The sequence below is a fragment of the Phyllostomus hastatus genome, unplaced genomic scaffold, assembly GCF_019186645.2.
Source record: "Phyllostomus hastatus isolate PE091 unplaced genomic scaffold, TTU_PhHast_1.1 phas_scaffold_21, whole genome shotgun sequence".
NCBI lineage: Eukaryota > Metazoa > Chordata > Mammalia > Chiroptera > Phyllostomidae > Phyllostomus > Phyllostomus hastatus.
The window spans coordinates 4,526,792-4,554,101 of NW_025334017.1; the positions used below are offsets into that span (position 1 = coordinate 4,526,792).

General features: G+C 37.0%; 1 long non-coding RNA gene and 1 pseudogene across 1 annotated transcript; one reads left to right on the forward strand and one right to left on the reverse strand.

Moving 5' to 3' along the window:
- The first annotated feature begins 677 nt into the window (after positions 1–677).
- On the forward strand, positions 678–5,103 carry LOC123833301. The gene is made up of 3 exons (XR_006788199.1): positions 678–725; positions 4,747–4,831; positions 4,916–5,103. It is a non-coding gene; the product is annotated as an uncharacterized LOC123833301 (long non-coding RNA).
- Positions 5,104–19,177: 14,074 nt separating this feature from the next.
- LOC123833378 lies at positions 19,178–19,410 on the reverse strand (annotated as a pseudogene).
- Positions 19,411–27,310: the final 7,900 nt, after the last annotated feature.

Sequence of the window (27,310 nt, forward strand, 5' to 3'; positions counted from 1 at the left end):
AAATATATATAAGATGTCCTCACCCCCACTAGTGTGACCTGGGGGATGGGACACATGGAGCAGGGTCCTTCAGAGCTGTTTTGAATAGCAACAGTTTTGCAGATAACCTCTAGAATGGTCATTTAACCTTTAACTGGTTTCATAGATATGTTAAACAGCTGTGACCTTGCTTTGAGCCAGCTGGCTGGGAGTGACTTCAACCCAAGACATAACTGGGAGGCAACTCCCTCTGGGTATAGCACCTGCATGACAGCTTGGAGATGATTGGCTCCACACCATGGGGCCACACCTGCCCAGACTTACCTTGACAGTCTCTTAAAGCTGAAAGAAAAGGGGAATGCTGGCAGGTGTGACTGATTGTGGGAGGAGTCGGAAATGGGGCTGCAGAGGAAGTTTGGTGCTGGGATTTAAACCCAGGTGCAGCATCTCTGCCTGGTTTGGACCCTGAAAGCTTTGGTGAAAGTTGGGACTGTGCAGCTTCAGGGTGTGCCCTTTTTGCCACATGGCTTAGAAAGCAGGAGAAACTTTGCCTGGAAGAAAAGGGGTGAAAGGATTCTTGCTGGTGGGCCATGAGAAGGTGCCACATGGTTTTGGATTAACTGGAGATCGCAGCGGTGACACAGCTGATGGTGCCAGAACCGAGGGGCTGCCTGAACCACGGACTTCTTTTCCTGAAATACGGTACCCCGGACTGGGCAAAGGAAAGAAGGAAGGACTGTGCATTTGTAAGTATTCCAAAGGACTTGAGTATTTTTAATGAAGACATTAAGTCATTACTCTAAGGCTGTATAACCTTTAAATAAATAATCCCTTTCTTTTTTACCAATCTCTGGCATTGAGAGACATCTTCCCCTGGCAGAGGGCAAGGCGAATCTAGTACAAGGTGGGGGACTTCCTGGAGCATAAGGGTGGGTCCATTTGGTAATAGTATATTATTTGCCCCTCCCCCTAGGTCTGTTCTGTGACAAGGCCACTTACCTCCTCTCTCCTCTTTCCAAGTACATCTTTTCATTTTTTACTTAAGAAGTCATTCAACAAGTGTTTATTGAGTGCCTTTTATGAGCTAGTCACTACTGTACTTGCTGTGGATAAAGCAGTGATCAAAATAGATGAAAAAAAAATCTGCTCTTAATGGAATAGTTTCTAAGAATGCACACTCAGGAAAAAGCTCTTTTTCTTTCTGGGAGAAGATGGTTTCCATGTAATAGGCTTTAATTTTAATTATACAATGTGTGTGTAAAAGAATTTTAGTAGTTTTCAGTTAATAGGTATTTTAAAAATTCTATCAAGTTTATTAGATCTTCCTAAACTTTTGATTTGAAAATCTATACACCTAGATAATATTGCTCTAGTGTAGGAGTGGTATGTTTAAGGAAAGTAATAAAGAAATAAACTCAATTTGTAAAAATGATATATTCACTTTTTGCAAGGTAACTCTTCAAAATAATTGAAAATGATGTAAAAAAGTTACAGCCTAACAAGACTGGATGGAAACTAAGTCTCAGCCCTAATTTCATGTTTCTGGCTGAGGTTTATTTGTGTAAACCTTGGGTTTCTCTCCAACATGAATCAATTGGGAAGAGGTAATTGCAGTTGTACTTAATAATCTGACTCAGTCTTTCACCAATCAGTCAAAATTTTTTATTGATTAAAAAAAAGGAATCTCAGAGAGAGTGATTCAAAGTTACATGCTAATGTAAAACAAACTCCAATGAATTCCCCATGCACATACCAAACACTATTCAGAACTCTAGTTGCAGATATGTTTTACGTAACTCTAGTGCCAAGATAGCATTTCATTAATCTTAGTTTTTTCTCCACTGTAAGGGATCATTGTGTTGTAATAGAAGCCAGTCCCCATGCAAGATTAAGTCTCCAAAGCAAAGTCAATAATATTAGCATCCTGTAATCCTCAGGCAGCTTTTATCTCACAGCCACACACATGCACACACACACTTCATCAGAAGCCCCACAGCTTAGCTTGGGCTTTTTAATTAAACTGCTCTCTTCAAAATCCTGGCTGGGTTTTCATTCCTAGATCTGTTTTCCTTTTGCTAGATTACAAAGAAGAAAGTAATTTGTTACTATATTTGTCTTAATTTCTAAAATAATTTCATTAGTAATCTAATGGGTGTGTTACAGTTCAAACACAAGCACTCAGATAGGACCCCCAGACGACCATGAGATATTGGCTTACATTCCAAATTCCCACTGTCTCATATTAGAGAATTCTTCCTAGGGGCACAAAGGATAAATGCTTAAAAACTCACTCAATGCTAGTCTTGAAGTACAAGACAAAAACGTATTTTAATCACACAAAAAGGTCCAAATTATTTTCTTTTTAAAATATATTTTATTAATTATACTATTACAGTTGTCCCATTTTCCACCTTCATTCCCCTTCATCCTACACACCCTCTCCCACCCACATTCCTCCCCTTTAGTTCATGTCCATGTGTCATATTTATAAGTTCTTCGGCTTCTACATTTCCCATACTATTCTTATCCTCCCCCTGTCTATTTTCTACGAACCATCTATGCTACTTATTTTCCATACCTTTTCCCCCTCTCTCCTCCAAATTATTTTCTAACCAGAACTGTCTTGTACCTCCCCATCCTATTATTAATCACACATTATAGTAAACTTTGTAAATTGACCACTTCTGTGACACAGTTAAGGTCTATAATAATACAGAATGTGCCTGTCCTGCCTCCATGTCCCAAAACCACCAATGTGGGGCAGTTAGTGGATGCCGAGTAAATGTGCACACACAAATTAGCGTTTTACTGACTTGGGTTGAAAGCATAATTTCTAGTAAAAGACTTATGAATACATAAATATAAGCACACATACAACTTAATATCTAGGTGCAAATGTGTACATATATACACATATATATGTGTACATATATAATAGAAGACAGAATGGGTGTTATTCTGCTGAAAAAACAAACAGGAATCTCACATATATTTGAAACATTTCACTGTTTGACATGGCTGTGCATGTTTTGCAGGCATCAAAAAAATACGGTTTATTTTGTTGAAGAAAGGAATTCCAATGCACTATGGCAGGGAAGGAGCACAAAGCAAGCAAAATAGCTGTTTTCTAGGACTTGGTTGGCATAAGACCTTTCTACGTTAAAGTACAAAGCAGGAGGGGCGAGACATCTTCCTGCCATTTTGTCTCAGGGGAGGAAGGGGCTGCCTCTCTCGAGCCTCTTTGTTGTGGATTGGAAAGGGGAGGTAGGTCCCTACCACGGTGTTGCCAGATTTAGCAAAGAACAGTAGAAGTGTCTAGATAAATTAGAATTTTAGATAAAAGACAACATTTTTAAATCTATGTTCCAACTGTTATATTTGGGAGTCCTGTGTTTTCTTTGGCATTTCTACCCTGGTTGCAGGGTAATTTCCCAAGAAGGAAATTTCAAATCGATTGCAGGCTTCCTGGAGTTCCATTTTTTTTTTTTATGCTGTACCTGTCCCATCATGCCTCTCTCCATGCTGAGTCAATGACAACATAGGGGATTGTTTTAATTTCAGGATTTTGCATTTGATTTTGTTATGGTCACTTCCCAGCTTTTCCAAAGAGGGAAAGGTCCACTCAGGAACCAGCACCGTGAACTCTTGACAAAAGATTCAATTTCCTGGATATCGGCATAAATGGGAACCCCTGTTGACACCATTTCTCAGACAACAACAAATAGACTTCCTACTCTGAAAAAAGTCTGCATGGCCTCATGTCATTTGACATGAGAATGTGGCAACAGGGAGCTTGGGGAAACCTGGACTTCATTGCCAGAAGTGGACTCTGCACAGACAAGAAAGCAAGTCTTTTCAAGACTTTTGTGGCCCTGGCATTTCACCAGTTAGGGGCTGACAATTCCATCATCCCCTAACTGAAAACAATATGACAAGACTAAAATTAAAACTCTTTGAACAAACTGATATCTTATGGAAAAACGATACATCACTTGCTTAAAAAAATGCTTACTTCTCAGAATGATGCAGGACAGCATAGACTATGTATAAATATGAACTCTTTTTTTGAATAAAGTAATGTCTCATTTCCCTGGCATTTTCAGAGAGCGTTCCACAATAAGGCAAGACTTTAGAAAAATATTTCTAAATCTTGCATCTCTAAGCATTCTGAAGAAAAATTTGCATTTTCTTGATGAGCCTGAGGCAAGATTAAAAACCTTGGTTATTGTGTTGTCTGTGTTTGGTGAAACAAGAGAACAGGAAACAAATGCATAAAAAGAGTTTATACTTCAAGGACTTCCAGAGTCGTTGCAACGTGGAGCACAGTTTGCATTTACGCTAAATGGCCTGGCTGCTGGCTTTCACGGTCTCAGGCGGCAGTTGTTCCTCATCTCCGTCACAGGCAATCATTTCTCCTCGGGGCTGTTTCCCATCTTCTCCCTCACTTTCAATGAAATTGTATTGGGAAAGGCACATCTCCTATGACAAAGCCTTCGGAATTTGCCACTAAGAGGCATTTTTGCTTACCTCTGTGTCGCTGCCAAGTTTCCAAGTGGTTGAGATTGGCAGTTTCTGGAAAACTCTAACAGAAAGGTTCATGTCAAGCACAGGTCCTGAGTACACACAATCCTTGATATTTATATTAATTCTATTCTATTCTATTCTATTCTATTCTATTCTATTCTATTCTATTGAAATATTGAATGGTTAATATACCTCTAGATATATTAGTAATTTTGTGTTATTAAACCATATATCTATTACCAGAAAGGAATGAAATGCTATGCCTGGCAGCTGCTACACCCTCTCAGCCAGCTGAATTACCATACTCCTTCATTTGGAGCACACTTAAGTAAGCATTTTAATGTTTCTGACGTTGAGATAAGTCTTACCATTGATACGTGTTTTTAATGTGATAATGTTCTTTTGGTTCCAGAAAAGTTGCTATTAAGAACAATGCATTGTCAACTGACAAATTCATAAATTAGAGATATAGGAATCTTTTTTAGAGTTTTTCCATACACTATGCAAAGAAGCTAATGGTGCACGCTGTCAGAAAAGAAGTAACACTACGGATACTACTAATACAGCCTTTAATCAGTATCACACCTTCCCCCCATATGATTATCTCCTACCACACTCCAAAGGCAAGTATAACTCTGATGTATATCCATCTAGTCCATTTTCCACTTCAATATACAGAAATAATTCAAAATATCTGTTATTATATTGTATGTTTTTATACTATAGAATGATGTGACAATATTATCAGGTGATTTATTTGTATCACTCCACATTATGTTTTGAGAACTATCCCAATATGAGTAGACACAATTCTATAGTAATATATGTAGAAATATTGCAACTCAGCTTTTGACTGTAATACGATTTTATCACAAATGCTCACAATTCATATAATTATTCATCTACTGTTGGGTATTGAGTTTGCTTTAGATTTTTTTCTGCTACCGATGATCTTCAGTGAATATGCTTACTCATGTATCTTGTGCTCTTGCTCCAGAATGTGTCCTCACGGTGCACTGGGCCCAGCGCCAGTGATTCCTGAGAGCCAATGATGCACATCTTTCCTACTCTGCCTTCTGTCATGACCACAGCAGAAGCATTTACACCATGGAAAATGGCAAACCTACAAATCAAACTCCCTGTGCCCCAACCGGAAAGCCACTTATTAAACCTTTACCGGCACAGCACTGGATATACACTTCCTGAAGTAAAATTATGAAATATTAGGGTATGCTTCTTTTCATTTTTGTCTGGATGCAACCAAAATCTACTCCCACCTGACGGCATATTAATATATGGCCTTAAAATATCTTTAAAAAAGCTTGAGACTGTCACATCTGTTCCTTTATGCCTACTTGACAGATAAAAACTGCCATCTTAATTTGTCTCATTTGCATTTTTCTCCTAGTCAGTGATGTTGAGCATATTTTCATATGCATAGTAGACATTTGTGTTTCCTTGACTTTAAATTGCTTTGCTCCTTTTTGAATCAGCCAGTACTTTTCTTATTGAACTATAGGAGTTTTTTTTATACAGACTGCAAAATTAATTCTTGTCTGCACAATCTACAAATACCCTTTGTCCATCTGTTTCTTGTCTTTCAACCTTGCTTATGGTGTCTGCCATGGACTAACCACATAACCTCAAGGAAGTTACTTAACATCTGTATATGTCATATTTCCCATCTGTGAGACTGGAACAATCATTGAACCCACCTTACTGATTGGGTTGATACATGCTTATCAGTGCCTAGCAATTCTTCTTATTGTTGTTATCATTACATTGCTCTGTGAAAGTTCTTAGTTTTGATAGTTTTTTTTTCTTTATGGTTACTTATTGAAGAAGTTTTTTTCTAAATCCAAGAGGTAGGAAAAGAGACTGCTCTAATTTTTTTAGGTTTAGGTTATTTATACACTTGACTCTGCTTTTTCTCCCCTTTACTCTAAGCCCCTAGCCAGAATCCCTGGAGCCAGTGGGTGCTTAATACATGTTTACAGAAAGAAGAAAGGGAAGGAGGGAGACGGAAATTCACATTAATTTTTTAACTGACCCTGCTAAGAAATTCAAAGGGGAGAGAGATGAAAGGAGAGCGGGTAGGACAAATTACTATTAACTATACTTACAACCTTTTAGAATGGAAATCTCTTAATCCCTTGTCATATTTATGTCAAATCTTATGGAAGCTTTAAAAATTGATAGCTTCCAAGACAAGCAAGGGCACTCAGTACTCAGGCCTTGAGATGTTTTATCTTATACACAATAATGAACTCTCCCCTTATTTCTTTTCCAGATAATACCTAGGTAATTCTTAGACACTAAATTGTCTCTCCTTGAATCATGCATTTTCTCTACATGTATGGAGGAGATCCAGTTTCACTTTGCAGTCAAAAAGTAAGAGGAGGACACACTGGCTCTCAGGCCACTGCTCTTCTCATTGTGCACAGGTCATGGAATTAGCACACAAAACACTCGGATCCAGTATATCTATACCAGGTAGTGTCTACAGACTGAAGAGCCAAGGGTACCACCACTAGCAAATGAGAAATCCCATACTCAGAAGTTTGGGGACCACCAAACTAAATGACAGGCAATAGGACACAGGTGGCAAACACAAGGCCTGTGGACGGAATCCAGCCTAGCACCTTGTTTCTACCCAGCGGTAGCGCCAATCTCCTTGCCCCTAGTTAAGGAGTAGTTACATTTACACAGTCCTAAAATTACATTCGGCCCTTTGAAGGCAACTGTAAGACTGATGTGGCCTCCAGTGAAAATGAGTTTGACACCTCTGCAATAAGAAATATTGACTTCCAAATGCTTATGTGGAGCTGAGAATTTTTAATTCATGCCAAGTGGAAAAGCCTCAAAATTCATTATCAGGTGATTTTACTTTATTAGTGTGTTCTATTTGCACACCTTTTTATTAAATCATCAACCAATTAAATTATTCAGTTGTTAAATTCTATGAGATTATGGATTTTATTGTTTTTAATAACTTTCCCAATTCCATGAGCTATGCAACACACATTTCTAATGTCTACCTTACCACATTGGACAAATTAAAATGATCTAGTTTATAGGTGGTCCTCAACTCCACATTGTAAGCCTTTCTTACAACCAGAATTTTTGTAATTAATCATTGTGCCTAAAGCACTTTTTTTGCACCAATCTGGGTTTAAATGTATCTGCTCAAATGCACCATTCACTTCACAGTGCCGTGTATAATCTCTTGGACAACACTCCCACTTTTGTACAATTACCAGCTTCATGACTCAGCAGTCTGTGATGCAGTTACTAGAATATAGCTAAGGAGTTAATAAAAATAGGTGGGAATGGAGAAATAAGACTAATGGTACTAAAGTCAACTATACTTGAACAACAATAAAGAAAAAACAAAAAAATTAAAAATTAAAGTCTTTTTAAAAAGAGTAATGATACTAAGAAAATGGTAATTGTAACAAGAGTGAAGGGACTATCATGCTAAAATTAAACTATTCAAAGGTGATATGTAATGAATTTGAAGAAAGTATTTTATATGCAATTGGAGGATGGCGTTCTGGCTGCATCTGTCCTGTGGTCCTTATGAGGGAAGCTCTGTTTGATGGAGCTTTATGCCCAGCACCAAACACAGTGCTATACTATTTTTTAAAAAATTGAATTTATTTGGTAACATTGGTTAATAACATTGTATAAATTTCAGCTACAGAGGAGCAGGGTCCAGTGCACCACTATGACACATTCTGGTACAATAGCACAATTTTATAATACAACATCTGTATCCTTGCTCCTTTGGATGCTCCCCACCCAAAGTTTAGTCTCCTTCCATCACCATGTATTTGACCCTCTTCACCCTCTCCATCATTTTCCCACCTTCCTTTTGAGGCAACATCATAATGGCCAAGACATGGAAACAACCTAAGTGTCCTCTGACAGGTGATTTTGTATATCATCCATTACATTCCATTATCCTATATAATGGAATACTACTCAGCCATAAAAGAGATGAAATATTACAATCTGTGACAACATGGGTGCTAAGTAAGGATCATGTTAAGTAAAATAAACCAGACAAGAAGGGACAAGAACCATATGATTCCATTCACACATGGGATATAGAACAAAAAGCAATAAGCAAAACAAACTCACAGATAAGGACAAAAGAATGGTGGCTCTCAATGGCACTCAAGAGACATGTATGTTGAACCCTTTCATTTAATTGTGTGCAAGCCTCTCCAGTAAATTGTGTGCATTTACTCCAGATATCCGAGACTGCTCTCATTCTATAAAAATTTAAAGTACTTAGTGGTTCGAGTTTCCCTTGGTTTCTGTTCACCCACAAGAAAGCATTCCCCTCTACACTCCATGTATGACCATCACCAAGATTAAGCCTCTCATATGGTCTAAACAGATGCTGACTCATATAGAAGTGCCAAAATGCAGCTTTACACCATTCCTACTTCTTATCTCTCCACTATTTCCTTAACCAGCCATCTCATGACAAAAATAAATGCATGCCACATTTACATATGTGCAAAATGACTCTGTTTAAATGAATTACAGTCCTTCTGCCCTTTTGTGAAGCATTTCACAGCTGCCAGTGAGAACTTGGCTAAATAAAGCCTGAAGGGATTGGTCTGCTATTGGAGAATGGAGAGAAAGCAGCATTTTATGAGAATGGGGTCATTATAATGCTTCCCATTAAAATATTTTCAGTGTTTGCATTTCAAATTCAACACAGTCTACCCTGTAAGTTGGCAATATCCCAGACCTAAAAATCGATTAGCCACTCAGTGCTTCCTGAGATTTCTCTAGCAATGAAGCAGGCAGCTCTCTTTTCTCGTCACCATCAAAAGAATAAATTACTAAACAATAGACAATCCTGCTTTATTTAAAACATATGAAACACTTAACAATAGTATTGCTGCCTTTTTCGGTCAAATGGAACAGCTGTTTTAAAGGCATAGTATTAGACTTTAAAGATTATGAATCCAACTTAGAATGATTTAATTCATTAAAACACACACTTCACAGTAAGTGCAGGCTGTCAATTTCAATGAAGTTATAAAATTGCCTTACAAAATGGTCTTAGAAGAATCTATTTTTTGAGACATCATGATAAGATCTTTCAGAATATCAAAGACCTTGCTTAACAATTAGGTTTTTAAAGCTAACAGATCTTCATTTTTTAAACAAGAATGAATAGAGACTCCCTATAAAAGTAATCCTACTCCGAATTCTTATGAGGCTGTTGTCTGACCCCGCAGTTTTTCTCTGTTGGTAAGTCATGCATTCAATCAGAACTTTGCTTTGTCATCTTTACTACCTGTGTATTTTTTGCTGATACCACTGAGTTGAACATTGTCAGTCGGTGTAATGTGAGCTAAATTTATCTTCTGTTTCTGAAGTTTCATTTATTCTGCAATCTTGAAAAACAGAATGATGAATTTAGCTTTATCCTTGTTACTAAGCTAGTGGTTAGCAATTTCTAGAAATTTAAAAAGAGGTTGGAACCAATGGTTTCAAATTCAGATTAATATATGGTTATTTAAGCCACAAAGGAAATAACAACATCTAATCAGGATATTCTTGAAGTCAGTAGAGCCGTCTGCTTCCAATCAGTAATCCTATATGCCAAAACATTTTCTGAGAAGTGCATTTACAGATGTATTTTTGAACTTCCTGTGTGTCTTGCTATGAGAAGAAACATCCCTACAAGTGCAATCCTGCAAAACAAAAAGGTAAGAGAGCTGTGAGGCTAATGCATGCCATTCGTGACCCTCTGAGACTTCCATTTAGACTGTAGTTAGCAATATTGTGTCACATATGAGCTGGCAAAACAGGGAGTCACAAAATCTAATGTGTCAGCAAAGAAATCTGACATGAAAACAAAAAAAAAGATGTGTGTCTAGATGCATGTGTGTGTATCTGAGGACTCAAAAAAGTACAGTTTATTGTTAAAAATTTTACACTGTGGGATTCTATGATCAAAAGTTATTGACTAAGTTACAGCCAATATTTTTGAGCTACTACTTTTGGTGAAGAATTGATATAGACACCATAAAACATGCAAGAGAAGGAACTTATTAGGGACCCAACTTCAAGGAGCTTATTGCTTAATTAGACCAAAAAGACTAACACATAGAAAAATGACAACTTCAGAGGCAGAATATAAATGACCATGAAGTGACAGAAATAATAAACTTTCTGAAGTGCCTCAGAAAGATTACTTTGAGCCAAGGAGGTCAGTAAATATTTCCAAGAAGGGGGAGACATAAGTGACCCTCAGAATTGTTAGTCAAAAGCAATCCTTTACATTCTAGTGTTTGCCCTTGGGTAAATTCCTTGATCAAAAATATGTCTCTTTATTTTTTAACAGTTTATTTATATTGTATTTTTTTCCATTAACATTTATTCCCCTGATACTCTCCTTGCCCCCTCAATTACCACACTGTTGTCTGTGCCCATGAGTCCTTTTTCTTTTTCCCTCCGTCCCTCCCCTCCTCAACAAGCCCCCAGAACTGTCAGTCTGCTCTCCAACTATGACTCTGTCTCCATTTTGCTTGTTAGTTCAGTTTGTTCATTAAATTCCACAAATGAGTGAGATCATATGGTATTTGTCTTTCTCTGAATGGCTTATTTTACTTAGCACAATGTTCTCCAGGTCCATCCATACTGTCACAAAGAGTAAAATTTGGATCTTTGAAAACATAAACAAGATTGACAAACCTTTAACAAGACTCATCAAGAAAAAAGAGAGAGGAATCACCTAAATAAAATCAGAAATGAAAGAAGAGAACTAACAACTGACACCAAAGAAATACAAAGGATTGTTAGAAAATATTACAAACCACTATATGCCAACAAATTGGATAACCTGGACAAAATGGATAAATTCCTAGAAATATAATATCTTCCAAACTAAATCAAGAAGAATCAGAGGATCTGAATAGACATATTACACCTAGTGAATTGAAGCATTAATCAAAATTCCCCCCAAACTAAAGCCCTGGACCAGATGGCTTCACAGGTGAATTTAACCAAACATTCTGAGAACTAACAACTTTCCTTCTCAAACTATTACAAAAAAATTTAAGACAAGGGAAACCTCCCAAGTTCATTATCCAGGCCAGCATTATCCTAATTTCAAAACCAGATAAAGACACCACAAAAAAAGAAAATTACAGTCCAATATCCTTGATGAACAGAGATGCTAAAATCCTCCACAAAATATTAGCAAGCCAAGTACAGCAATACATCATAAAGGTCATACACCATGATCAAGTGGTATTTATTCTTGGGATGCAAGGTTGGTACAACATTCACAAATCAAATCAATGTATGTAATACACCACATTAAAAAATGAAGGGAAAAAAAACACATGATCATATCAATAGATGCAGAAAAAGTATCTGATAAAATCCAGCACCCATTTATGATAAAAAATCTCAGCTAAGTGGAAATAGAGAGAACATATCCAAACATTAAAAAAAGCCATATATGACAAACCCACAGCTAACACCATACTCAGTAGTCAAAAACTACAAACATTCCCCTTAAGATCAGGAACAAAACAGGGATATCTGCTTTCACCACTTTTATTCAACATAGTGCTAGAAGTCCTAGCCATAGAAATCAGACAAGAAGAAACAAAAAGCATCCAAATTGGAAAGGAAGAAGTAAAACTGCCATTATTTGCAGATGACATGATACTGTATATAGAAAACCCTAAATATTCCACCAAGAAACTAATAGAACTAATAAATGAAATCAGTAAAGTAGGAGACAAAATTAATGTCCAGAAATCAGTTGCATTTTTATATGCCAATAATGAACAGAAAGGGAAATTAAGAAAACAATCCCATTCACAATTGGCTCAGGAAGAATAAAATACCTAAGAATAAATTTAACCAAGGATGTAAAAGACCTTTACTTGAAAAATTATATAAGACACTGAAGAAAAAAAGTGAAGAAGAGAGAAATAAGTGAAAGCACATACTGCAGTCATGGACAGAAAGAATAACAATATTAAAATACCCATGTTACCCAAAGCAATCTATACATCCAATGCAATTCCTATCAAGATCCCAATGACTTATTTCACAGAACTAGAACATATATTTCAAAAATTTATATGAAACCTCAAAAGATCCCAAATAGCAACAGAGATCTTGAGGAAAGAACACGTTGGAGGAATCATTCTACCTAATATAAAACTATACTGTAAGGCCATAGAAATCAAAACAGTATAGCACTGGCATAACAACAGACACACAGATCAATGGAACAGAATAGAGTCCAGAAATAAACCCATGCCTTTATAGTCCATTAATATTTGACAGAGGAAACAAGCACATACAATGGACTAAAGCTAGCTCATTCAATAAATGGTGTTGGGGAAATTAGATAGATACATGCAGAAACATAAAACTAGGCCACCTTTCTTTTTAAACATTTTTTATTCATTATTTTTAGAGAGAGGGAAAGGGAAGGGAGAAAGAGAAGGAGAGAAACATCAATGTGTGGTTGCCTCTCAAGTGTGCCCTTACTGGTGACCTGGACCACAGCCCAGGCTTGTGTGCTGACTGGGAATCGAATCATAGAACACCACCTTTTAACACCACACACAAGAATAAACTCAAAAGGGATTAAAGACTTAAATTTTATATTTGAAATCATAAAAATCCTAGAAGAAAACATAGGCAGTAAACTCTTGGACACTGCTCATTGCAATATTTTTTCTGATATATCTCCTCATGCAAAGGAAATAAAATAAAAAATAAATTAATTGGACTACATCAAACTAAAAAGTTTTTGTATAGCAAAGGAAACCATCAACAAAATAAACAGACAACTCACTAAATGGGAAAAAATATTCACCAATACATCTGATAAGAGGTTAATACCCACAATCTATAAATATGATTCATTAAAAATCAATTAACAAACCACTCTACTCACATGACTTCAACATCTCCCATTTATTTTGCAAGGACCAAATGAAAACCTAATTCAATAACACACAGTAGCCATACTTCTGAACAGATTTTGAATTAATACTCATAGTGCTTATTCTGAGCTAAATACAATTAAAAGGAATAAAATCTAAATGTTTTATCAAACCATGACTACTTAAAAAGCAAACCAAGATTACATTAAAATCTTTGCCTTCCTGTCATAAAAAGATCAAAAAAGAGTAAAAGATTAGGAAATGAGTGAAGATCCTCTGATTGGTAGTATTTAGAATAGTGTTTAAGGTATACTAGCACAACCAAGTGAACTTTCAGCTGAATGACAAAAGCAGATATGACTCTGTGTGTGTGTGTGTGTGTGTGTGTGTGTGTGTGTGTGTGTGTGTGTGAGAGAGAGAGAGAGAGAGAGAGAGATGGAGCAATCCAACCATCAAGTAATAGAGATATTAGAGGAACTAGAGCCAGCAATACTAAAACAATACTCAAGGAATGAAGTTCAACAGGACACAAAGAGAATCCCAGTGTAGACATTCGAGAAGAAGCACCAGTTTCTATGAGAATAAGGCAGGCCTTGAGAGAATAGATGACATGAACCATTAGCTGCACTAACAAATATAGCAAGGCCAATGAGAGAAAAATTACTGGCAATGAAATGTCTGGAGTATTGGATATTGTTATGAAGAAGAAATAAATTAGATCCAAATGTCACATCATACACCATAATAAATGAAAGCGTAAAACACATACTCAAAACTATATATGTCAGAAAAAATAGAAAACACATTTGTAAAATGACATGGATAAATGTTTTTAAAAAAAAGCAATGAAATTCCAAACTGACAACATAACTAATGAAAGTTTCAAATTCTGAATATATAAAGAACAGATATAAATAATGTCAATGCTCACATTTCACTGGAATTAGAAAAGAAATATAAATCAAAATTCAGTTACCACTATACAGCTGTGAAAGCAGCCATAATAAATACTGTTAATAAGAGTCAAATGTTAAAGGAAAAAAAAACCTGCAGGGAAGGAAAGACATTCGCTGTAAACTACTTGACTTAATGTGAAACAATACTTACAAAGCCATAGTAAGGTAGTGTCCACCAGGTAATGAGCAGAGTGTGAGAGACAGCATAAGAGTTATGAAAGTTAAGTGGATGCAGTAGTTACTTTGTAACATTGTAACTAAAGAAATAGCAATTTCTCTGGTTGTATTTTGCTTGCTTGTTTGTTTTGTTGATTGGCAAGCAAAATACAACCAGAAACATTGAAATAAAAAACAAACTGATAGGTATCGGAGAGGAGGAGGGAGGGATAACAGGGGAAAGGCCATCAAGGAACATGTATAAAGGTCACATGGACAGAGCCGAAGGGGGAGGTTTGAGGGTGGGAAGTAAGGGTGGATAGGCTGAGGGGGGAATGGTGGGGTAAAAATGGAAACAATTGTACTTAAACAACAATTAAGAAATAGAAATAGCGATTGAAGCACTCAAAAATATGTATGGACCTAACTACCTGAGGAGATGGACAAAAAGAGTTGGAAGTCCTGACTGGAGACGGGACTTGTGGGGGAGAAATGTGGAGCAGAAGACTGCTGTTTTGTTTTTAAATAAAAGTTTTATTTCTAGTCAGCTTTGTGATAACTCTCCCTTTGAGAATAAATTGTTTTCTAGTGCAATTAATTAATTTGAGAACAACTTGAGCATACCATAAATTTCCCATTTCCTATGCCCTGGCTGGCGTAGCTCAGTGGATTGAGCACAGGCTGCGAACCAAAGTGTCACAGGTTTGATTCCCAGTCAAGGTACATCCTTGGGTTGCAGGCCATGACCCCCAGCAACTGCACATTGATGTTTCTCTCTCTCTCTATCTCCCTCCCTTCCCTCTCTAAAAATAAATAAATAAAATCTTTTTTAAAAAATTCCCATTTCCTTATTCTTGATTTTGTTTGCAACAAAAGCTAGGAACACTGCACCCAGCTGAGGCAGGAAGGAATGCACAACACCCTCACACCCCCAGATATCTACTGGCTCCCTCAGTGCACCATGGGTGTGAGCCACGCACACCCACATCCCTTACCATGTAGACACATTATTCATAATGATGAGCAGCAGTAATTAAGTAGAACAGTTTCTTCTTTGTCACACCAACATTGACAATTTTAGTTTTTATAAATTTTGATCTTAACTAAAGTATTCTTAAAATAGAATTTTTTCTGGTCATTGTGTGTCAAATCATTGTATGTTGTGAGTGTGGTATCCCTGACCCCATTTTTGTCTTGTGGTATTTGTTCATTTATAATTTAGTTTGTTTTTTCAATTAATACCTTTTTAGAGCAGTTTTAGTCTTAAAGAAAAATGTAGCAGAGAGTTCCCAAACAGTTTCCCGTTATTAATATCCTGCAAAAGTGTAATACATTTGTTACATTTGACTATCTGATATTGATACATGATTAACTGAAGTCCATTGTTCACTCTGTGTTGTACACTCTATGGATTCTGACCAAATGTATTCTGTCTATTCTTCCTTCCCTCTCCCCAACACCTGGAAACTACTAATCTTTCCACTGTCTCCATAGTTTTTCCTTTTATAGATTGTCACGTAGGTGGAATCATATAGTATGTAGCTTTTCCAAATCAACTTATGCCACTTAGTAATACGCATTTAAAGTTCTACGCATTTTTGTGACTTGATAGCTCATTTTATTTCATTGATGAATAAATTTCCCATTGCATGGATGTATAGTTTGCTTATCCATCACCTACTGAAGGACATCTTGGTGAATCTCAAGTTTTGGCAATTATGAATGAAACTGCTATAAACAATTGTGTGCAGATTTTTGTGTGAACATAGATTGTCAACTCATTTGAGTGCAACTAACTTTTCAACTCAAGGAGCATGATTGCTGGATCACATGGTAACAGTATGCTTGGTTTTGGGGGAAACTGCCAAAGTATCTTCCAAAGTGCTTTACCATTTTGCATTCCCATGAGCAGTGAGTGAGGGTTCCTGTTGCTCCACATCCATGCCAGCACTGGATGTTGTCAGCATTTTGGATTTTAGGCATTCTAATAGTTGTGCGGTATTGTAATTTTTTCCATTGCAGTTCCCTAATGACATCATGTTGAGCACTTTTCGTATGCTTCTTTGTCATGTGTATATCTTCTTTGGTGAGGTGCCTGTTCAGATCTTTTGCACACTTTTTTAAAAGATTTTATTTACTTATTTATAGAGAGGGAAAGGAAGAGAGAAAAAGAGAGAAACTTCAATGTGTTGTTGCCTCTCACATGCCCCCCAATGGGGACCTGGCCTGAAACCCAGACTGGGAATGGAACCTGCAACCCTTTGGTTTGCAGGGCAGCTCTCAATCCACTGAGCCACACCAGCCAGGGCTGCACACTTTTTAATTGGGTTGTTTCTTATTTTACTGATGCATTTTAAGAAATCTTTGTATATTTTAGAGACTAGTTCTCTACCAAATATATGTTTTTTAAGAAAAATCTATGTAAATAGATTTTAATTCTCTAAATAGTGTCTTTCATAGAGCAGAAGTTTTTGGTTTCAAATATATCCAACTTACCATTTTTTTCCTTCTGTGGATCATGCACAATTTTGCAGAACTCAGTGATTTTTAGGAATTCATAGAGTGTGTAATAGCCACTGACCGCATTTATCCTTTTCAACCATTCATTTACTTGACCAGATATTTTCATTTTCAGTCAAGTCCCCAAAATAATTGGTAGAGATACTCAGTAGCATAACTTATGGTGAAAAATTGGAAACCTAATGTCAAGCAGTTGAGAGTGGATAAGTAACACAAGAGGATATCAATAACATGAAATATATGGGAATAGTCTGCTAAAGATTGCTAACATGTCAACATCCTTTACATATAAAAATAAGTTCACAGAAATGTTAAGCAAAGAAAGTAGCATAATGATAGTAAAATATCATTATGAATTAATTTCAACTAAAAAAGTGTAATTTGATAAAAAAATTTAAAATTCATAACACAAACTATTAGAATAAGTAGCACTAGTTGCTGTAAAACAAATCCCACAATCTCACGGTAAAAGTTTATTTTTTCATTCATGCAAAGTTGAATACAAATGTTTCAGTTAAGAATCAGCCAAGGGACAAGCTCTCTCCACGTGTGGCTCTACCGTCTGCTTGGCCATGGAGTCCTTGGCCAATTCCTTCCGCCACACTTGGCTGGGAGAAGGACAAGAGTCTGAGGGAATTTTTATGGGTCAGGTTTGGAAGTCTGAACTCACATCTAAGTGGCCACACCTACCTTTAAGGCAGGCTGAGGTAAATGGTCTAGCTGAGTGCCTAGGAGACAGAGGAATGCTTTTGTGCCCACGTGGCACTCTCTGCACTTGACAAAATGAGACTGGTTTTCTTAGGCTCCTTTCTCCTTTCAATTTTGCTTAAGCTGTAATAACAAATAAGTGTCCCCTCTTATCTCACTCTACTTTTTTTCCTGGGACCTGAGTATGAGAGTTTAGCTATCACATATCCTAGTCTATTAGGTTTCTGTATTCAGATAGGAAGATTTTTGATAGCTAGAATTTATTCTTTCTTTAAAAAAAAGAAAATTGGAATTTGCAGTCTCTCTGAGCTCATACCCTATCCTTCATTCAAACACCTCCTAAATCAACTCAGAGTATTGTCTGTCCTATTTAAAATTTTTACAGCAAGTTACATATCTTGCCAAAGAAACAATGTGTGACAATCCTTTCTGTAAGTGATGCCTCCTTCCTAACCTGAATCTTTTTGGTTTTTTAAGATAAAGCAAAATGTCAAGATTTTTCTAAGTAACACCAAATAGCCCTACTTAAATCTTCTAACCTGTACATTAATAACATTTGTTTATGCATTTTGTAGCATTCATTAGTGTCAATTCTTATAGAAGTGTTTCTACATTAACACAGATATTTCATATAAGAATCTGTAAACATGCTACATTTTGACAGTAAAACATCTTTATCATAATAATCCATTCTAAAATGATTTTTTTTCTATTTTAATGATCTTCTGAACATTGTTCTCCAGTTATGTCATTTCTACAAAGTTTTGTAAAGCATTTGGGAATTGTAAAGCATAGAGTAAGTTAATTATCATTATCTTTTTTATAGATTTTTTTTCCTGTTTTATTTCACCAAATTTGTTCACAAATCCATGCTCGAACATTACCTATTTAGCACTTACTATCAGGAAGATGTAGCCAAAGAAGAGTCTATCAAGTTTTAATCAAGATTAAATTAAATAACTTTTTTTGTTCAGTATACTCTCCTCAGAAATAAACCAGTATTTTGAAATAAACCAATATTTTCCATAGTTTTTCTGAAATGTGCAACACAGCACTATCTCACAGACGTCTGTAAATTTCAGGGCAGAGACTGCTAACCCAGAAGTGTCGGCGACCTGGCTTGGGGTAAATGTGCGCCTGTAAAACTGCTTAAATTAAGTACCAAAACAGAGCAAAACAAAACCTGATCTATTTTGGTTGCGAACAACAGGAGTCCAAAAAACGATTTTCAATTCCTGGAGCTTCGGAAAGGCTGAGAGGCTTTCTTCACGTACTTTTTCACCCAAGTTGCTTCCATTTGAAGAACTGAGAAAACACTACATTTCATATTGTATTATTTTCGATGATTCTATAAACCTTAGGTTCCACATCATAGCATAAGGGTGTACGCTATAGAGTAAATAAAGCCTGTAAAAACGAGACCACCATCACACAAAACATCTGTCCCAGGCCCAAGGAGAGGGCTTCAAACGGTATCATTTCTTTTCCTGCTGCTGCTCAGCACACTCCAGCAACCGCTGCACCGTATTTGTGACGTCTGAGGGTAAACAGGTCAGAAGTTCAGCGTGGACATGAACAAGGAGAGAGGACACCAGCACCCACGGAAACACACCATACCACATCTCTCGGAAGGAGCAGAGGGAAGTGGAGTCGGATCGCAGGGTTCCATTGCCCGTTTGCGGCTTGAGCTTCAGGCTGAGAATATGACCCAGGATCTCTACCGCCCACCCCCCCAACTCCCTTCCCAACCCTGCCGCTGCTGCGCTCCCCTGCTGCACCACCACCCTGTGGTCATTCACCACAGCGAGGTGTATGAGGAACAGCACCGCCTGATGTGTCACCGTGCCTCGCTGTCACTCACAGCCCGCTCCTTTCCCTATCTCCACCGCCTCAGCCTCACCTTCTGCCCGGGCCTTCTTCCCATTATTACTATCCTAAAAAAATTGTTTTATGTACTAGCTTCCTGTTTCTTCCAGATTTTTACTCTTGTCAATTTGTATAAAATGTTTCATATAATCTTTTAATGTGTGTGTACATGTCATCTATGCATGACATAGACAGTATTTTTATGTTTACTATATTTAATCTCTGTAATTGTGTCTTCCCTAATTTTTCCTGCTGTTTTTATATTTTGTTAATATATATTTTATGCTCCAAGATAAATCACTACTTATGTATGCAAGACTTTTATTACTAAATTATTGTATTTATCTCTCCATTTTCTAATTCCATGTCATTAATGTTAGCATGCAATTGATTTTTGGAAGATCACATTAACTCTTGCAACTTTGTGAACTTCCAATTTTTTGGTTGGTGTCCTGAGTTTTCTGTATAATTACACATGTAGTAAAAGTTGACTTTCTAACAAGATATCCAGAGACTTTATTTGAGGCTCCCCTTCAACTATCTTATTGCAGTGTTTTTAATGTTTTAATTAAACAAAGTTTAATTTATATCTACTCTTAGTCTCTAGTTAAAAACAAAACTGTTTATGAAATTAACTGAATCAAAGAAACTATGAGATTGAAAATCATGTCATCTGAAGTAATTGGATTTGAAATGTGATTTTTATACACACAAAAATTAACAATCAATATCCTAAGTGAATATGTTGAATATAACATAATACATTTTATAAATGTACTCTTTGTATAACATTAAATGTTACTATAATGTCAAAGACTATTTCTAAAAAATTCTGGAGAGTTGCTGTCAGTTACTAGATCAGCAACTGTTTTGAATGTTTTAATATCGCCACCTACTGGAGAATTAAAATCAGAAGGGTTTATTTTGGAAATCCTCATCAATGGCAATATTGATTGCATTTAGACATTTCTAGGTTCATAATATTTTTAAAGTGTTGAGGTCCTAACTTTTTTCTTTATAAACATGAGAAAATATATACAGAAAGACTAGATGGTTCAATGATTTGCCCCAAATCACACCATCAGGGGTGTCCGAATTTTTGGCCTCTCCAGGACAAATTGGAAAGAGAGTTGTCTTGGGCCCTACATTAAATACATTGTGACACACAATCACAAAAACATCTCATAATATTTTAAGTTCATTTACAATTTTGTGTCAGGTCGCATTCATAGCCATCCTGAGTCGCATGCGGCCCGTGGGCTGCAGATTGGATACCCCTGTTCATAAAGACCCATGATATAGAAGCCTGTACTCCTGGCCTGCTAGTTCTCACTCCCAGGATCTGTGGGCTGCAGTTTTCCCTTTGAGGGTGACAGACACCAGTTCATTGTCAGTGTTCGCTATGGTATTAGATAAAACACTCTCAAAGTGAAGGCAAAGTTGGTTTACCTACCAAAATTATTGATCATAATTTCCCATTTTTTACTGCCTCATGGAATAGTTAAGAGCTAAATTGCTTTTCAGTTTTTATGTTTTATCTTACAAATGACCATGATAAAATTATTTAGTATGAACAATCTAGTTTCTCCTATCTCCCATTTATTTTCTCACCCATAAAGAGGATTGCACTTTCCAGCTCTCTGACTGACAATTCAAAAGGCTATTGCAAATTGTGTAGGAAAACAGGCTACCTCTTAAACTGCAAGTTAGAGAATAAATGGGTGCTAAAGTATGATAATAATTTCAGAATATGTATCAAAAATTTAAATCACATGGCCTTGGACACCACAATTCCACTTTTAGAAATTTATTCTGCTAATATGAATTATAACATTATTGGTGATAGGAAAAATAAAACAAGTCTGACAATCCAGCTGTTATTACTAGGAAACTGATAAAATAAATTACAGGTCATCAACATAGCCATACTAAGTGGAATACTCTGCAGCAATTTTTCAAAATGACGTAGCACTATGAATACTTGTAAGAAGAGTAAACTGTGTCTTTAAAGAAAAAAGCCAGTTTTTGTACTATATGTGTACTACTACTCCACTTATGTAAAATTATATAATTTTTTAAATTTTACAATAAATATATTTTAAAATGTGGTTTTACGTATTTCTCACACATTTTTACAGTTACACAGTTACCTACAGTATAAATGTGTGATTACATACATGTATACACATAAACAAAAATGCATTTGTTTGTGCATGGAGAGGTCTTTCAGGCATGTTACAGCTTTTCAAGTTATGGTTCACAGCAAAAACATGGCCCTGCACTCTGTGGTGAACTGGAAGGGATTCAGGAGCATCTATGCGCAAACTGGTACCAAAAAACCATGATTTCTTCTATGTTTCAAAATTAACTAAAATCTATACAGTATTTGGAAAGATATTAAATATTGAACTTAAGCTTCAAAATTTGCTTTCAAATATTTAATGTATTTGTAAGTTTGCTGCAACTAATATAATTTTAATACATATGTGATTTTACACTTGAAATGGCTGTATGTAATTCCTAACCAAGACATTTTAAAAATGATTTAATATAATTTTTGATGGCCACCATTGATGAACAACTTTATTGCACTAATACACAAAAAAAAGAATTTTACAACCATGGAAAGATTGTCACATAGGTGAGAGCCTATTTTTAATGGAATAGCTTTTCCTTTTCTTTCATTGATAACTGTAATGTTAAAATTGTCTTGACAATGTGAATGGATTGCCAACTTAACATTTCCATACCATTTATTTCACAGGCTAAATAACCTCTAATTTGTAAAAGTACATGTGCCTTGTTAAAGCAGTCACCCTCCAAGTTGTCTGGATGCCTCAAAAACGATGCATCAGCCCCAAGTAGACAGAACTATGTATTTGGTGTATTAGGTTGAATAGTGTCCTCTTAAAATTCATGTCCACCTAGAACATGAGAAGGTGATTTTACTTGAAGTAATGTTCTATGGAGATATAAAGTTCAAGATCAGATCATCCTAGATTAAGATGGGACCAAAATCCAATTGAGTTTCCTTCAAAGAGACAGAAAAGGAGAAGACATAGGGACACAAAGAAGAATGTGATGTGAATGTAGAGGCAGTGGTTGGAGTGAGGTACCTATAAACCAAGAGATGCCAAGGATTGAGGGCCACCACCTGTAGCTCAGAGGAAGGCAGGGAATGTATTCTCCCTCAGAGCCACCAGAAAGAACCACCCAGGCAATACATTGACTTCAGACTTCTGGCCTCCAGAAATGTGAGAGAATAAATCACTATTTTAAGCCACCTAGTTTGCAATGATTTGTCATGGCAGCCCTGGAACACTGAGGTACATGGATGTCACTTGCATCTGGGATATGACTTCTCAGGACCTGGCCGCTGCCCACACTTTCTGTAGTCAGGGGATACTGGAGGGAAATGGATGTCAGGCAGCCGGACTTCCCCAGGGTCAGCTGTGGCTCCAGAGTACAGAGTTCCCTTTCCTTGAGGTAAACCAAGATTTTATTTTCAAGATGAAAAGTCCATTGGACTGGGCTGTGACTTTACCCCACACTCCACAGGTCTGTTCCAGTCCATCATCTTCCGATACAAATAATCAAGAAAACAACCTATGAGTGCAACACTTAGAGCACAATTAAGGAAAACAAGACCTTTATTCAATCCTGTTACAGTGTGATAAAACGTGTTAAAATGGAAAATGAAGGAAACAATCAGAACCTTTCAGAAAAACCAGCATCGTCAACAAAAGAAAACTGGAATTTCACAAAAGTTTAAACACATAGATAGTGAACTTGACAAAAGGACATATTTGGAAAATTACCTTCAAGGTTGCGGCATGGATGGAACTGGAGAAAATTATGCTAAGTGAAATAGGCCAGTTGGTGAAAAGCAAATACCATATGGTCTCACCTATAAGAGGAATCTAATGAACAAAATAAGCTAACAAGCAAAATAGAACCAGAGGCATGGAAACATGGAACAGAATGATGGCGACAAGAGGGGAGTGGGGAGGGGGATAATGGTGGAAAGAAGGAGAAGGGACTAGACAAAGAACATGTGTGAATGACCCATGGACATGGACAACAGTGTGGGGGTTGACTATAGGAGTGGAGGGTGGACTAGGGAAAGGAGGACATAGGGGTAAAATGGGTAAAATTGGGACAACCATAATATAATAACAATAACTTTCTTTAAAATAAAATATGATTGCATATGAATCTCAATCACTTGATATTGGGTCCTGAAGGTGGTCTCCAAAATGGTTTTGTGAATGAGAACCTTCCCAAATGAAGATTAAAAGCAAAAGCAAAATGGTGAAGTAGGTACAGGAGAAAAAAGACCTTCAGACACTAGTCAAAATGTTGAGCTCAAAGAACAGCTTGCAGCAGCTACACTCGTTATAAAGCCGTGAAGCAACCACAGCCAGCTGTCACTTTGAAAGGTGCCGTTGGTCATGTCTGAAGAGAACAAGAAACCCTTACTCAGTAGATTTGCCACTGCTGGTTACAAGATGGATTTGCTCCACGATAACAGAAATGAGGAAGAATTTATAAGTACTTCATCAATATTTTTTTCTCCAGAATATATGACAAGTAAGTTTAAAAGAAGATACAAACCATTAGGGCTTAGAGGAAGGTATCCTTGTGAACATCAAATTTAGAGCACTCTGTTATATAAATATAAACTAAGTTCTATAGTGAGAATTTGGTATTTTGGGTAAATTTGTCGAAAATTTGACAGTGAAAGAAACATGACAAAAATAACTCATGTTAAAAATATTTTGGGTAATTCTGGAAGTGAGTTTTAATGTGTTGTTTTGTTCACTGTGGTAAGTAAAAAGTAATGTCAAATCTTACAAAATACCCCAGCCTAGTAAATGCCAAAACCTAAATGGGTCTGAAAATGCCTGCATCTCTTTTAAGTTTGTGACCCTTGTTTCCATGTATCTACCACATATCTCCATGTGGATGATCTAGCAGGTAATTACACTCATGTGTCCAAAATTTTTAAATAATAATATACATGGAGATAAAAATGGGGGGCCACTGCACAAGCCACAAGCCTTTGCTCCTTTCCAGCCTCCAAAGCTGCTTCCTGTGTCCTGCTTCAGGCCTCACCCTAGTCAGGTGTCCTGAAAAAAGTGACAATTTGGGGGTCCTGGCTGCCCCCTGAGCTGAGGGAGCAATGGCCTGAGGCATATCTGCAAGCTCTCTGGGAAGCTCAGCAGTGAAGCTCAGGAGTGTGCATTTGGTGTGCCCCGCATGGGAAAAGAGTTTCATGTTTGCTTTATACCCTGGTTGAATGATTTTTATCCATCTCCATGTATTTCATAGTTGTTTTTAAACTAGTTTACACAGAATACTAAAAAATAGATACATACAACAAATAAGAGAATATTTTCACAGGGGAAAACACTCTCCCCTTCCACTGTGTTCTCATGTCCCCTTGACTTCTGGATGTCCTAAAGCATGCACAGTGCCCTCAGAGCTTCCTGCTCTCTGCCCCCTCTGAGATCTGCTCAGGAACCAGCTGTGCTGCAGGAGATTGGAAGGGCAGGGTGTGCTATGTTGACGCAATATCTGAAAACAAGTACCAGCATCTGTAGCCAGTGACTTCTTATCAAACTTGCCTCTTCCACATAACCAGCGAGGTAACATGGCCACATATTCACCTGCTCTGAGCATGTGTGTTCGTGTGTGCGTGTGTTCGTGGGGACAATAATGCCCATCTCTCAAGGAAGAATTCCATGCAGAGAGACCTGACACAAAGTTAATGGAGCAGGCAGTGACAGATGTCAGAAACCCAGAAGGTACTCACACATCACCTCTGCTTTTATCTGGAAGTCTGCTTCCTTCTGTTATTTCTCTCTGCCTAAGAGTTCTTTGTGATTCTTGCCTCTATGGCTGCCTATGGTTTGCATGTTTCCATTCCAGCTTCTCGAGCAGCCTAAGCAAGTCTGAGTCCCATCTCCACGTTCCAGGAGGAAACAAGATTGGCCAAGCCAGAGTGACTAACGTGAACCCATTTATCCATGTTCAAGGGTCAGGGTCACACAAGTGGCTGCCAGGCCTCATCTCTGTTGATGAAGTGCGATCATAACTAGGGGACACCCAAAACCTTAGCTCTGTCACTCACCATCTGTGCTGTTTGAGTCTTCTTACATCTTCATTTTCCTCAACTGTTAAATGAAAGAAAGGAGCTACAATTGCTGAAGTTCCTTTGAGTTCTAAAACTCAATGGTCTAGTGATTCAAATGAAAGGAATTTTAGGAAGCATGACTGATTAGTAGAGGTTGGGAGTGGGGAGAATAGAGACTGTCAATCCCCAGCCTTCCTTGGATGATAATCTAGCCACTCTGTTCCATCTGTGAGTAAAGTCAGTCTCCCTTTAAGATATACTGAAGCACATTTGTTAAGGGTCCAAGCTGTCTTAGGACATAGATAGATATATGTAGCAGGTCCTCAAATAACATCATTTCATTGAATGTTGTCTTATAATGTGGATGAGATGTAATAGGAACTTAACTTGTGTTTATTTCCATTGGCTTATGGTACAATTGATTTTGCTATACATCATTTCACATAAATTGATAGAACCTAGCCACAATGTGAAGTGAGGACTCATCGTATTTTTAAGGCCTTTGGTGCTTTAATGGCTGCAGTCCAGTGTCAATCAACCTAATATCCATGATGCACTTAGAATGGGGCTTGATATAGAGGTTCAAAAAAATATAATGTTCAGAATATAAAAATATTTACACAGTGTCACTTCTTTAACAATACTTATATCCCTAAAATGTACACAAAGTTTTATAATTATAATATAAATAAACATTCAATAGAATTGTTTTATTTATAAAAGCTACCAAAAAAACTACAACCTTTTGGAAAGTAAACAAAAAGTCCTGAAATAAAAATAATTATTCCTTATTTATGTCTCCTGTTTATATGGACTTTGGTACTTAAACATCCTTAAAGTAAAGGAATCCTTTGAATGTGTTTTCTGGCATAAATTTTTATCTGTTTGTTTTCAGAGCTTTATTAAGGGGTAATTGACAAACAAAATTTTAAGATATTTAAAGTGTATCTGATGCTTGGGTATATATTTTACATAGTCTGCCTACAAAAAGTTCAGCCATTGTTAATGGCTGTAACCTAGAAGCAAGGAGAGTGGACTGGAATGCATGTGCATGAACAATGATGACCTCACTGTACTAGTCAGTGGGGGCAGTAGAACTGTTGAATGAGCATGTGTACCATGTGGCCATCACATTCAAAATGACTGAGCAAGTAGAGCAATGAAACTGCATCAAATTTTGCATTAAGCTTGAACATTCCTCTGTGGAAGCTATTTGGATGATGCAGAAGGCTGCAGCTGTGGGCAATTAGCAGCTTCATCACAATAATGCACCCACTCACATGTCACGTCTTATGCAGAGTTTTTTGGCAAAACATCAAATCACCCAGGTCACTCAGCTCCCCCCACTGCAGCCCAGATTTGGTGCCCTGAGACTCTTGGCTTTTCCCAAAACTAAAATCACCATTGAAAAAGAAGAGATTTCAGACTGTCAGTGAGATTCAGGAAAATATGATAGGGCAGCTGATGGCAATTGGGAGAACTGTGTGAAGGTGCCTACTTTGAAGGGGACTGAGGTGTTG